General features: G+C 46.2%; 1 long non-coding RNA gene across 1 annotated transcript; it reads left to right on the forward strand.

Moving 5' to 3' along the window:
• Window positions 1–5532: 5532 nt before the first annotated feature.
• LOC124675225 lies at window positions 5533–6842 on the forward strand. The gene is made up of 3 exons (XR_006993228.1): window positions 5533–5610; window positions 6191–6233; window positions 6783–6842. It is a non-coding gene; the product is annotated as an uncharacterized LOC124675225 (long non-coding RNA).
• The last annotated feature ends 6505 nt before the right edge of the window (window positions 6843–13347 follow it).

Consider the following 13347-nt stretch of genomic DNA (forward strand, 5'->3'; position numbering starts at 1 on the left):
GGTGGCGGGCGGCTGCAGTACTATCGGCTGTGGCGGCGCCGTCGTGTAGGTCGACGTGTAGATCCACGTCGGCAGCGGGAACGGCGACGACGGGAACCTGATCTGGGTGATCGGGCGTCCCTGGGGCACGACGGTGGGCGGTGGTGGTGGTGCGAAGGGCGCAACCGTCAGGGGCGGTGGCGGCGGTGGCACGTAGGGAGCCTGGAGGAAGGTCCGGAGGTTCGAGACCGCGAGGGTGAGGTCGCGGATCACCGACGACATCTCCGCTGGAGAGAGGATGGGGACCGCGTCAGCCGCCTGTGCCACGGCGTCCGAGGCGGGCGGACCCGAGGTGGCCGGCAGCGGCGGCGGCTGCTGCGAGGTGGTGGTGGCCGCGCCGGTGGAGTCGGTGGCGGTGGTGGGAAGGCCTGAAGAAGTCATCGAACTAGAGAAATCTGATACCAAATTGGTAGAGACTATGGTTCTACCAGGTCTCGAGCGTAGATTATAGGGATGGAAGAGAGGGTGGTGAGGTTGGAGGCGCAGACGCCGGCGGCTGGGCGCCGTCGCTGCGAGAGGGAGGAGGCAGCGGCTAGGGCCGGGTGCGTGTAGGGTATGGAGCTCTCATCTCCTAAGGGAGACGACAACAGTATATGTTTATTGTCTGCTTATAATCGAAGGGGTACATGTGTTTATATAGGAGAACAACTCATCTAAACCCTAGATAACTTGGGCTAGGCCCCTAACTCGGCCCACTATTGGGCCTCTTCCATGCATACTGGAGCCCGACCATAACAACTAATTGACAAAATATTTTCTTACAATTCAAAGTTTCCAAAAATAATATATCTAACTATTAATGGGAGTGGTGTTTTGGAACATGGGAGCATATGCTCCCTATATTTTGAAATGCATCTTAGACATATTTTAAATTTCAAAAAAACTGAAACAAAAAATTCGCACGTACATCTTCACGTGCTACGCACTCACAAAGTCGTTTCATGAAAAATGAACTTATCATGTGACGTGTGTAAAAAAGACAAAATGCAGTGCTGAAAACAATGCTTTTCACAGGATAAGTTTTCTTTTTTTTACATAGGCCACAAAAAATATTATTTTTTCGTGAAAGTTGACGCATACACATATATTATGGAGATGTACATGTAGAATTTTTTGTCAAAATTTTTCCACACTTGAAAATATGTTTTGTTGGTAGAGGGAGCATACGCACCCGGGAGCCGAATTGAATTTCCGACTATTAATAACTTATAAAACAAAGAATTAATGGAAAAATATCTTCTTGCAACTTTGATCTTTCTAAAAAAATATATCTGCTCACATATTTTCCTAGGAAGATACACCTGGTCACTATTCTGAACTTTGTTCGCTTATTTCCCTAGTAAGTATAAACTAGCCAAAATGACATAAACTAGTTTAAATAATTACCTTCTGCGTATCTGAAATTATAATATATTTTTTAAAGTTTCCTTCTTGTCCACCACATATTTCCACTAAGTAAGAAACCAACTCCAACTTGCAGTGTCATCCTTGTCAACAATGCCAAATGAAATAAGAAATATGTTATTGTTAATTTTCCATCCTTACAGTAGTTGTAAGGATTTTTTTTTGTCTTGTGGTAAGCTTTACGAAGCATCCATCCAAACCTGATTAATTAAATAAAATGTTAGATAATGAAATACATAAGTAATTAACAATACACATTTCAATTTCTAGTAATTTACGAATGAATTATCTACACCCTTTAAGAAATCCTTCTTTTGATGCATTTAGACAAATGGAATCTAGGATTAGGACTTCGATGCTCTCATAGTCTCATAGAACCTTGATAGTCACAGTGAACCTACTACCATGGTTAGTGTCAAGCACTACCTGGAAATAGTCTCTAATCCTAGTGCACTGCTTCACTTGATCACCAATCACAACTTGTAGTGTTGCATTCCTAGCTCTGTAAGCCATCACTATTCCTACCTCAACACCATAACTTTCCTTTGCACTGTACCCACACTTTCCCTAGAACCCACCTATATGTTCTTCTCAATTAGCTTGGCAACCCATTTTCCAGTAACTTAGCAATCTTCACCTGAAGTTGCACATGTATGCCGCAAATTCATTTTTGTGAGACAAAATGTATTTTCCCTAGGACCCACTTTTGAACTAGTCATGCATAATTGTGAGCCTTGCTTTTCCCTTTATGAGCACTGTGCAATGATTGTAGCTGGGTTTTCCTATGCAAATAATAATTTCCACTACAAGAAATGTGTTAACTAGTGACCTTCTCATAGTGACCGTAGAAGAAATGGTCATATATTTATGACCACCGGACACGAAATGGTCTTAAGGCGTTTGGGAGGGTCAAAATGCTAAATCACAACGACCATTTTTCTTAGAAAGGTCATAATTTCCTTCTACAAAATGGTCATAGAGAAGATGATACAGTATACAGACTTATCTTAGACGATCACGACCAATTTAAATGGTCATGACTGTTAACTCATGATATCTTAAAATTGGAGGCGGAATCTGGATATTAATCTTGTGTAGACATGTCAAAGTTGTGTAGTTAAATATATGTATTTATATTATTTTTTATATTGTTTTGCACAATTTCTTGCCTATGTATCTAAAACTTGTGTAGTCAATTGACTACACTGATATAGTGTGGCTCCCTCATTTCTTAAAATGACTAGTTGGCCAACTCAGCAATTTCGCCTATGTGTTATATCAATGTGTCAATTATGCTTACGTGTTTAGATAGAACTAGGTTCAAATTTATAACCGACAAATGGGACTCACACATTGAGCATGTGCACGGTGTGATCCAACTACATATAGCCTAACCAATGACACGTGTAACCTACACGGCACGTGGGTCCTTTTCTTACCTAGCTTTTTTTGGTCCGCCCAATCCTACGAGCCTCACGCTTCTTTTGCCTCCACTCCTTAGCGAAATTTTTGGCAGCCCGCCCAAACCACGCGCCTCTTTCTTCCCCCAAATTCACGTGCCTGCAACCCAATAATGAATAGGGCCCCACCTAGTAGCCATATCAGAGTCTAAAAAAAAAACCTAGTAGCCATATCAATCCAGATCTTGCTCTCCCACTCCCGAGTCCCAACCCTCTCCACCACCAAACCCTACCCAGCCGCCAATCACCTCGCCGGCCTCCGCGGCTCCGCCTCTCCCCTATCTTTGTACGTGCTCTGGAGTCGTGCCCCTCGACGGCCTCCGCCTCGCCCGCTTCCTCCAGGTCCTCTACACCGGCGCAACTACTCCGTCGTCGGCAAGGCGTGGAGCCAGCTCATCCTCGCCGTCCATGTCTTCCCCAGGGCGCACGCACGATGACCCTCGCCAGCGTCCGGCACTCCTACCTCCTCAAGGTACCTAACCCTGGCGCCCTGCACCAACGACATCGCATCTCCCGCCTCGACGATGGCTTCCTGAGCTCCTGGCTCGAAGATGGAGAGGCTGTGCCGACGAGGAGTTCTTCTACAACTGCGAGGGCCACATCTTCAGCTACCTCGCCGAGAAGGATTCAGTCAGTTTTCCGTCCACTCCCATCCGACCTTTGCGTCATTCGTTGTGGAGTTGATCTGATATATGTTGATCTGGTATGTTTGTGCTCGATTTGTGCAGGATAGGTGTAGATCTGTTTGTGCTGGCTGGGTACGATCACGTGGAATAGATCATCTCCAAGAACGTCCGTGAGATATGACTGCAATTACCTCTTCCATGGTTAGTCCCTCCCTCCTTTCCTCCATCCCCTGAATGCATCGGTGCAACTTTTGTGTAGGTTGTGATTGTGATCCGTATGCTATCTTCTTATATTGTTCCTAAGGCCTATTTGCTCGATTTTGTTGTACGGTTTTCAGTGCCGAAACTTCAAACAAATACTTGGGCGGGCCAAATTAAAACGGATCAATCAAAATCACGTCTTAACTAGTGTGCCGTTCAGGGTAATTCAGGGCTACAAGGATTTTTTTTTTCAAACAATCCAATAGCTAGCTAAGAATTCGGGAAATACAAAAAAAAAGTGCATGTTGCACGTCTTGCTGCAATTGAAGGGAGATTTTAGGTGAACTGCTCGATTAATTTTGTACCTGAGGTTGCTAATAATTTATTATCTGTGATGCCAATCCAGGTTTATGCATCTTCCTGGACTCTGCCGATGTTCTCAGCTTCTTGGAAGCTACTTCTGTTTCTCCATCCTTGTGCTCAATTTGAACGAACTCTATAGCTGGTAAGCTGGACTTTATAGATTCTCCGCAGATCAATGGCTATAGTATTGAGAAGTTGCATAAATACTGTTACTGAATTATTATTTTAGTATCAATATGTTATCTAGCACTTGCATAGATCGAATTGACTAGAAATGGTAGTGTGCCCTTCTTGTTGGACTGATGCCAGGCTCTGCAGCGCACAGATAATTATCTGTTTAGTAACTTTAATTCATAGTGTGTTTGTGAGGTTCATGTCATGGTTGTATTAATCCTATACATTTGAACCCACTATATCTGGATTTATGTAAGTTCAGCCTGATTTGCCATTGGCAGGTCCTCATGCTGGTTGAGCGCATAAACATGATCTCGTAGTCAGGTATGCAGAAGTCCCCATTTTATCTACTCTGTACTTGAAGATGGAACAAACTGCTGCTTGTTTTGTATGCATGGGATCCATCTTAAGCATGTAAATATAACTATTAGTATGCGTTCATGATATCTATCTGTAGAGTTATGAAGAATTAACCGCCCGATTTTATACTATTTTGGTAACAACATTAAGTTCAAATATTTAGCTGCTGCTTATCGTACCTTGTGTGTAGCATGGTCTGCAGAGAACTGTAAGTCTAGATTAAATCATTTAAACATATGTTGTGCTTTTTTGTGGTAAATATGTACTACATCTTTATATATTGGCAAGAATTTTTTTTGAGTGAGACATGAACCCTGCTGGTTCTACTTAAGTGAACATACTACAGATTTAGACTTCGTGTAGTTTGTGGTTCATGAATGATAGCTCTAGTATTCATTGAGTATGTGAGCTACATTATTATTTTTCCTTGGTTGTCCTAGATTTCTTGACCATATCTGTGCATGCATCACTTGATCCCAATCGAAGGAGCTAGGCTGAATGGAATTGAAGTGACGTGAATCCGTACTTAGCAAAATCAAGTTATTACTCTTGTAGAGATAGTTATACTGTGATTGCCATTGAATATGTATTATATGATGTAACAGACTAATTCTAGCTGTTATTTAAAGTTAAAACTTCTATCTTCTGTCTGTTTTGTTCTAAATGTTAGTAATTTATTTACTGCGAATTGAAATCTGAAGATTATGAAACTGACATCTTGGATCCAGATCCACAAACTGGAACCTTGCAGGTGGGACCCACGACTAGTTGACCCATCATTTGGAAAAAAAGGTAAATTGAAATTATTGAGTTGGGCACTCGGTTTACACCAGCGCGATATGCAGTAACATGTATTAGTGCATAAACCATTTGCTTGTACATTGTCACCAATAGTGCTTAGTGCTCGCAGTTGACGGAGAAGAAGCTGGCGACCTCCATGCGGGAGATCAAGGTGCAGAAGCTTGTCTTCGACATCTCCGTTGGTGAGTAAAGGTTGCCTCACCCGCACGTCCAAGGTATAAATACTGTTATCTATTTATCCTATACCCCTCCTTGTTGATGTGCCCGCGCTTGTGGGATTCCAATTAGTTCCCTCTAGATATATTAGTATGTTTAGATGTGGTGATGCTGGGATCAGTAGCGAGTGTTCTACTTCGATTATAGCATTCTTGTTTCATTAGTAGTTTGTGGAACTGTAAGCCAGTGATGATCTAGCCTGGCTTGGCACTTGCATATTCTATCTGTGGTTGCGAGTGCCTCTTTTGAAGTGTGCTAGTGTTTGGACATGCATCAGCTTGTGATACAAATGCTGCTACCATGTAACCACTATTGTCAGTCATGTCTGCTGCATTTCTGATTAGCTTGGATTGACTTAAATTTGTGTCATCTGAATGGCACTATAGACAATTCACATGTACGGTATTACGAGGCCAAAAGAGAATATCTTACTGGCACTAAACGGTTAAACTGTTAAAGTCATCTCTCTCAATATGTTGTGTTGGAAATACACCTTTACTGCAAACATTGCTGTTAACTGCATTGTTTTCATTTTTTTTTTGCTAGGTGCTGGAGCTGCTGACCGGACAGTCACCGGTGTTCTCCAAGGGTATGTTTCTTAAACCCAATTTCTCCTCGTTGGCCCAAGTTCTGTCTGCACTCTTGACTCACTAGTAAATGCGAGAGAAAAGCTAGATCATTCTGTCACCTGCATAACTGAGTTATATTGCTACTGCATCCTTCTCCATACGGTGTCTCGGACTTTTTTTTATCTTTCTCATCTAGCACGCATAACAAACTAGGATGCAGATTTAATCTGTACAAACTTAATTACGTATGCATAAGTAGCTGCATAATGCACACTCAGCATTGCAATACGGAAATCTTCATTAGAATGCCAACTACTAGAGACACTGGATGCTTATGTGTAATCTCGAACATTCATTTGAACATTACGAATAAAAAGAGTTTGATGGGTGTAAAATTCTGTGTATAAATTATGTGTAATCTTCATTTCTGTCTTTCTAACCTGTTGATATATATTTTAATGATCTGTGCTTAATCTTCGTTGTGCATCATACGGTTTTACTCTGTTTTTATTTCTGTTGGAACTTTTGATAAACATAATATATTATTCTTCTTTGTAATTGTAATGCAGGTGCATCATTTCACGTCACATCCATTTTGTTTATTGACAGTATGCAAAGGTTTTACAAGAGTTCCACGCTGAAAGAAGTTTGAAGACACGTGAAGCCCTACTCAGCAAAAAGTAGTAGTTACTGTATTTTTAGAGTTGGTTATCCTGTGTGTGATATATGATGTAATAGACTGATGCTCGCTGTTATTTAAAGTACAACTTATGATTAATGCTCCGATATGAATATTGGTTATTTATTTACTCGCAAAACATGGAAATTGAAATCTGAGATCGAACCTGAACAAACCTGATGAGAAAGACCCGCTGACAACTGAGATCAACCGTTGGAAAAGAACTCTTGAGACAGAACAGCCATGGCCCAAAAACAAAAATAAAAAGACCAAATGTTTGGGCTTGGCCCAATAAACTGAACGAATTTCATTAAAACATGATAAATGCGCTGGAATTAATGGGCTTGGCCCATATGGACGACCATTTGGTTTGGTCGTAGATCCGCCACATAGGATTTGACATGTCGGATCTGACGTGGACATATGAGATTGGCCGTGACCAAAATTTTGGTCATGGAACCTACGACCATCAATGTTGGTCATAATCGTCTATGACTAATTAAAAAATAAGGTCGCTGTGATCCGTCAGTGACGCTCAACTGGCGACCAACAGTTATTGGTCATGACGTGGTCATAGATGATGCACAATGACCTTTCAACGACCAATATGGAGGGTCGCAAGTCACCATATTTCTTGTAGTGTTCTCAGCTATGCAATGTGCAATGTCTGAAGTACATTTATGGACTGGTAAACATAGGTAAAGCACATTTTATGACATATATGTTCTTCAGGATACAACCTCTTCTCATCATAGCATTTTCATTCATCTTTGCCCTTCTCTTTCTTCCACTTGCTATAGCCCAAGACATTAGCTTGGCCCATCACGGTTTTCTTGTTTCAGGTCACCATTCGAGCCAGAATCATAAGAAGTACATAATATGCAGGTGTATAGAACTCTCTGCATTGTGACGTGAATTTTTTGTTGCACTATCGCACCGCCATACTCTCAAATGTCCAACCGCTAACCCTGGATCGCAATTAGGCTCGTCCAATTCCAAAACACAAGATGGCATGAGAGAAGAAGATTGCGAGGATGTGCTCATCTTGGCCAGAATCGCTAATTCGGCGATTCCGCTTGTCCACCACGTTCCCAACCCACAGGTTAGGCTTCGTCCCATCTGCAGATCGCATTTTGTGTCGTTCTTCTGTCTCGTGTTTAATCGTTGCTCCGTCTCTTTCATATCCGACCGATGTATGCACGCTTTCCAACGCGCCACCGAATGAAGAGATGCTCAAAGACGCCAGTGGAGGATGAAGCCTTTCCACCTTCAAGCCTAGCCAAGATCTAAAATAATTGAAATTAGTTAGGCTAGATAAACGAAGAGGGGCTCATACCCTCTTAGACTAGTGTACAATTTTAAGATTGGTGTAAATATGCACTAATCATCAAAATGTAATGTAATGAGTTTTATATGTCTTAATGTAATGGAATTTATATCTTAATGAAGTCAGTATTACTATGTCAATGAATGAATATATCACTTCATTATAAATTATTGATTGTGATGAATTTAGGTGCAATAAAAGATGTACCAAAGAAGGCATATTTCTGTGATGCACTTATCCGTATCTTGGCAGTAAGTTTTATGTCGTCTGGTAATGTCAGAGCATCTCCACCAGTAGCCCTAAATAGGCGCCGCCACCTCTGTTTAGGGGCACCGGCACTGCATCCTCCATTTGGGGAAGCCGTTTCCACACGGGCGCCTCCCAAACGGCGGCCCCAATATTTTTTCTTTTTACAATATTTTGAAACAATATATCGATCACATTTTATTCATACAATCACACAAATAAAATTAAATTATTCATACAATTAATCAAACAAATAGTACTTAAATTATTCATACAACCCAACAAATAAATAGTACTTAAATTATTCATACAACTCAACAAACAAATAGTACTTAAATTATTCATCCAGGCAAACAAATAGAAATAAAATCATGCATTGTTGGCTGCTCCTCTCTTCGCCCACAAATGCGCAGCTAGATCCGCCTTCAGCTGTGCATGGACACCTGCATCTCGAATTTTATTGTGCGTATGAAGAAAAGCAGTGAATTCTTGGGGCACATGCTCTACCTCAGCTAGTGGCCCTTGATAATCAAATGGATGATCATCCTGCACAGGTGCGTCGCGCTCGTTCTCAATGATCATGTTGTGCACGATCACACAGACATTCATCACCTCCCACATCTGTGTCTCAGACCAAGTGAGAGCAGGGTACCTGACAATGGCGAAACGCTGCTGAAGCACCTCAAAAGCACGCTCAACATCCTTGTGTGCTGCTTCCTGGCATGTTGCAAAATAGGCTTCCATCTCGTTTGATGGAGAGGGAATTGTCTTCACAAATGTAGCATACGTCGGGCAGATACCATCAACTAGACAGTACCCCTTGTTGTATATGTGGCCGTTTACCTCAAAGTTCACGGCAGGAGCTTGTCCCTTAGCTAGCCTGGCAAACACTAGAGAGCGCTGCAGCACGTTGATATCATTGTTTGTTCCCGTCATGCCAAAAAGTGCATGCCAAATCCAAAGTTTATGGTCTGCCACCGCCTCAAGAATGACACTGCACTCACCAGTATGATCCTTGTAGATCCCCTGCCAAGCAAAAGGGCAATTCTTCCAGCCCCAATGCATACAGTCAATGCTTCCGAGCATCTCAGGAAACCCTCTTGCCGCATTCTTCTGCAGGATCCGAGCTGTATCATCTGCTCTTGGTGCTCTCAAATAGTCTTTGGCAACATGACAGCTCGCCAGAATCTGTAGAGACTCTATGTGCATGTCGACTCAGCCATCCGTAGATAGTCATTGGCTGTATCTGGAGTAGCTCCGTATGCAAGACAGCGCATTGCAGCAGTGCACTTCTGAATTGAGGTGAAGCCCCACAAACCTGTGAAGTACGTGTCGTACTCCCTGACGCCATGGACAATTTTCAAGAGATGCCCTTCATTTTCAACCCTCAGACCGTGTCGATGGCGCGCCGCCGCTGCCGCTCCTCCCTGAGTCGGCTTGACGTTGTTGGTTGCAAATGGGAAGTCACCGAGCGAGTCAAGAAGGCCACACTTGTTCCGAAGATGAAGAAGAAAGATGAACTGCCGCTGAAGCTCCTTGACGATCCGAAGATCCCCACAGCCAGACCAAAAAACTCGAAGACGACACCACTCCCACAAGCCTCTTGATGTTGCCACCGAGATGGGTTGAAGCCGAAGAAATCGTATTGCACGAGACGGCGCCACCACCACCTAAACACTGCCCCTACAAACTTTGATCCTAAAAACCGAGAACGGATCACATAAATAGGGGGTGGAGCCCTCCCGTCGATGACGGCCGCAATCCACCGCAACCCCATGGCCCAAAGGCCACAGAGGCGGGGCAGATCGGCGGCAGCGCCGGCAGGAGACGAGGAAGACCTAGATCGCTTGTCGCGAGAGCCTCGGGTACATACAGGTTCGCTGGTGGTGGGGATCTTCAACTCTCAAACATACCCGGCGCTCAATCGAGGAGTTCGATCTGAATCGGAGCCGTCCCCCGTGCTGGCGTCGCCGATCGAGCTCTCCAAACGTCTGTACCGGTGAATGCCGAAGGCATCACGGAGCCGTCGACGGCGGAGGCGTCCTCGGGCGAACCATCCAAACCCACATGTCGGCTGCTGAGTGTGCGACTTGGCACTGGCAGAGCTTGATGACTTAGCTGTCACGCTGGCAGCCGCGCCGGTTCTGGGCGCCGTCTCACGGTGAAAGCTCCGCATGTTCGCCATGATCCCGGGCTCCGCTGCGAGGGTCTGGGACCCGGCCACGTCGACCTCCGGCCCCAAGAAGACGTCGACGGACAGAGTGCACCTGACGGTGAGGCTGTCGTCGCGGATGCAGGACGACGCCTCCAGCTCCGTCTTGCTGACGCAGAGGAAGTCGAAGCCCTCGTTCTTGTCAGGATGAGTCAAGTGGTGCTCGAAGACGGCGCGCTCCCCGCGCTCGTCCAGGATGTCGATCGACACCCTGGTCCTCGTGTTCTCGGGGGAGTTCCACCCGTGGTCGGCGACGATGGAGATGCTGACGGTGATGGTGTCCAGGCAGGTTGGGCCGCCCACGGGCTTCAGGTCGACGCGCCAGCCCTGGCCGCGGAACTGGAACGTGTCCAGGGTCAGCGTGGAGCCGGGGGGCAGCAGCGCTGACTCGGAGAACTCGGTTATCTTGAAGCGGCGCGTCTCGGTGTACTCCGTCTTGGCCGTGGCGCCCGTGGTCGCCGGAGACGGCGGCGTCGTGGAGGAGTGCTCCGCGTTGACGGTGGCGCGCGAGGTAGGCGGAGAGAACGACGAGCGGCTGGCTGTGGCACCCATGGCCGGCCGTGAAATAGAAACCCCGCTCTCAGGTTAGTACGCCCATGGCCATGGCAAAACCTCTCTGCCTCTCTCCGCACCTTTTCGTACTACATATAGGGAAACATCGATCGAGCCGGAGTAGGAGTCGGATCGGGTTTGATTGTCTTCGTGAATGGAAGGTGTAAGTCACTTTTTGAATTCGAGTAGAGTTCAGGGAAGAGGGGAAACCATGTATAAACGGTACGAGAAATACTTCTGCTCTCCAAAACGCTATCTGGCATTCCATCAACTCTCCAATCCAAGACTCACCCCACCGCCATTGCTACTGGCATTCATCCAAATCGCAACCATCTCCAGCACCAAGATTATGCCATGACGAGTATAAAGAGCATCTTGTTTTTTAAACGAGAATCAAGAAAAATGTGATACTAGCAACAATAACGTATTCATGCATATGTTTCACACTACAAATCGGAAAATAATGGCATATTCGATCAAATTTAGATTCCAGGACACAGGATACTGTAACTAAACTCCTTTCATCTCCTCCCGCACCCGCGCCCCCCCCCCCCAGCGACTCTCCTCCTCCTCCCCAGCGGCTCCCCTCCTCCCGCCGCCGCCTGAGGCGCCGCCGGGCAAAGCCCTGGAGGCGTGGCGGCGGCGGCGGACTTCCTCGGCCACGGCATCCGTGGGGGTGCGGGTTCGCGTCTCCAGCGGCGGCGATCCGCATCGGGCTATCGACGGCGGTGCCATGGAGCGGCGGCGACCAGAGGAGGGAGAGGATCTCCATCGTTTGGCGGACGGCGGCGGTGGTTCGGGTCCGATCTAGGTTCTGGCGAGCTCGGGTGGGCTGCGATCATACTGCTACGGTCGCAACGATGCCAGCTTCGTGCAGGTTTCTGGGTTCGTTCCGAGGCACGAGGATGCCATGGGCGACTGTCCTTGGCATGGTGGTGGCGGCCTCCTCCTTCGCCGGAGGTGGTCGGCTGGTTGCTGGGGTGGTGGATCACGAGATCCGTCTACTCCGGCGATGAAGATCTAGTCGACAACGAGCTAGCGGTGAAGGGGCCACCGGTGAAAACCGCGCCTTGACATCGTTCTTGGCGGATGATGGCGGCAGCTATTGGCGTCGTTCCCTTGCGAAGGCATCATCTTTGCTGGCCTCTACGTTGGCTCTTGCCGAGTTGGGGACTAGCGGATGTCGGTGAAAACCGTGCTACAATTGGTGGGCGATGGCGGCGTTAAGCGTCGCTTCCTTCTTGAAGGCATCATCGTCGCAGTATGCGGCTACTCAATCGTGCTGCTCCGAGGGAAACCCTAGATCCGGGTCTCCCAGATCGGATGATGACGGCGTTTCCTGTGTCGTTCTACCTCTTGGGGCATCATTTTTGGAGCAGCGGCTGGATGGAGGTGGATCTTTGGTGAAGTGGTATTCATCTACCACGTTGACGTTGATGATTCTCGGTGGCGTGGAGCTGCAGGGTAACGAAGACGGGCGCGGACTGCAGGACACGTGCAGGAGGGTGGAGCTGTCTGGCGTCATGGTGACATCGACGGCAGGTCTGGCAAGGTCAATGCTGTGATCCCTCTTGAAGATGGGTGTGAAGAAGACGGAGGTAGAGAATTCTGTGCCGTGTGTGTTGGCGTGCGCTGAGAGTCTGCTTGACTGGATGTGCTTCTCACCTCTATTGGGCGGCTTGGGAATGCATTTGGTTGTTTGGATGATGTGAGTTGGTGTATTGTCACCCCCTTCATCCCTCTGTAGGTTTAGCGAGGTGGCATCGAGTTTGATTTTTTTTATTGCTCTTGTAAGATGTTGCGAATAATCTAATAAAAAACCGTATGCTTCCCTTGGATGCAGAAGTTGGGACGATTTTTCCCCCATTTCGAAAAAAAGCATATTGTAACTATCCATGAAGATTGCAATTACGACAGCCAAAACCGCAGGATATAGGAGTGCACTATTACAGAACGAACTGGAGATAGAGACCTCGAGAACCAAGCTCTACAACATGGCTGAAGCAAACATAGGCCATGGCCTAGTTTTGCCCTATGAAAGCTCCGCCAGTGCATCGTAGAGGTGTCATTGGATTGTGGAACTTCAAATTGTCCCTTCCTCCTTCTTTGTCTGGTTCA

The sequence above is a fragment of the Lolium rigidum genome, chromosome 7, assembly GCF_022539505.1.
Source record: "Lolium rigidum isolate FL_2022 chromosome 7, APGP_CSIRO_Lrig_0.1, whole genome shotgun sequence".
NCBI classification, from domain to species: Eukaryota; Viridiplantae; Streptophyta; class Magnoliopsida; order Poales; family Poaceae; genus Lolium; species Lolium rigidum.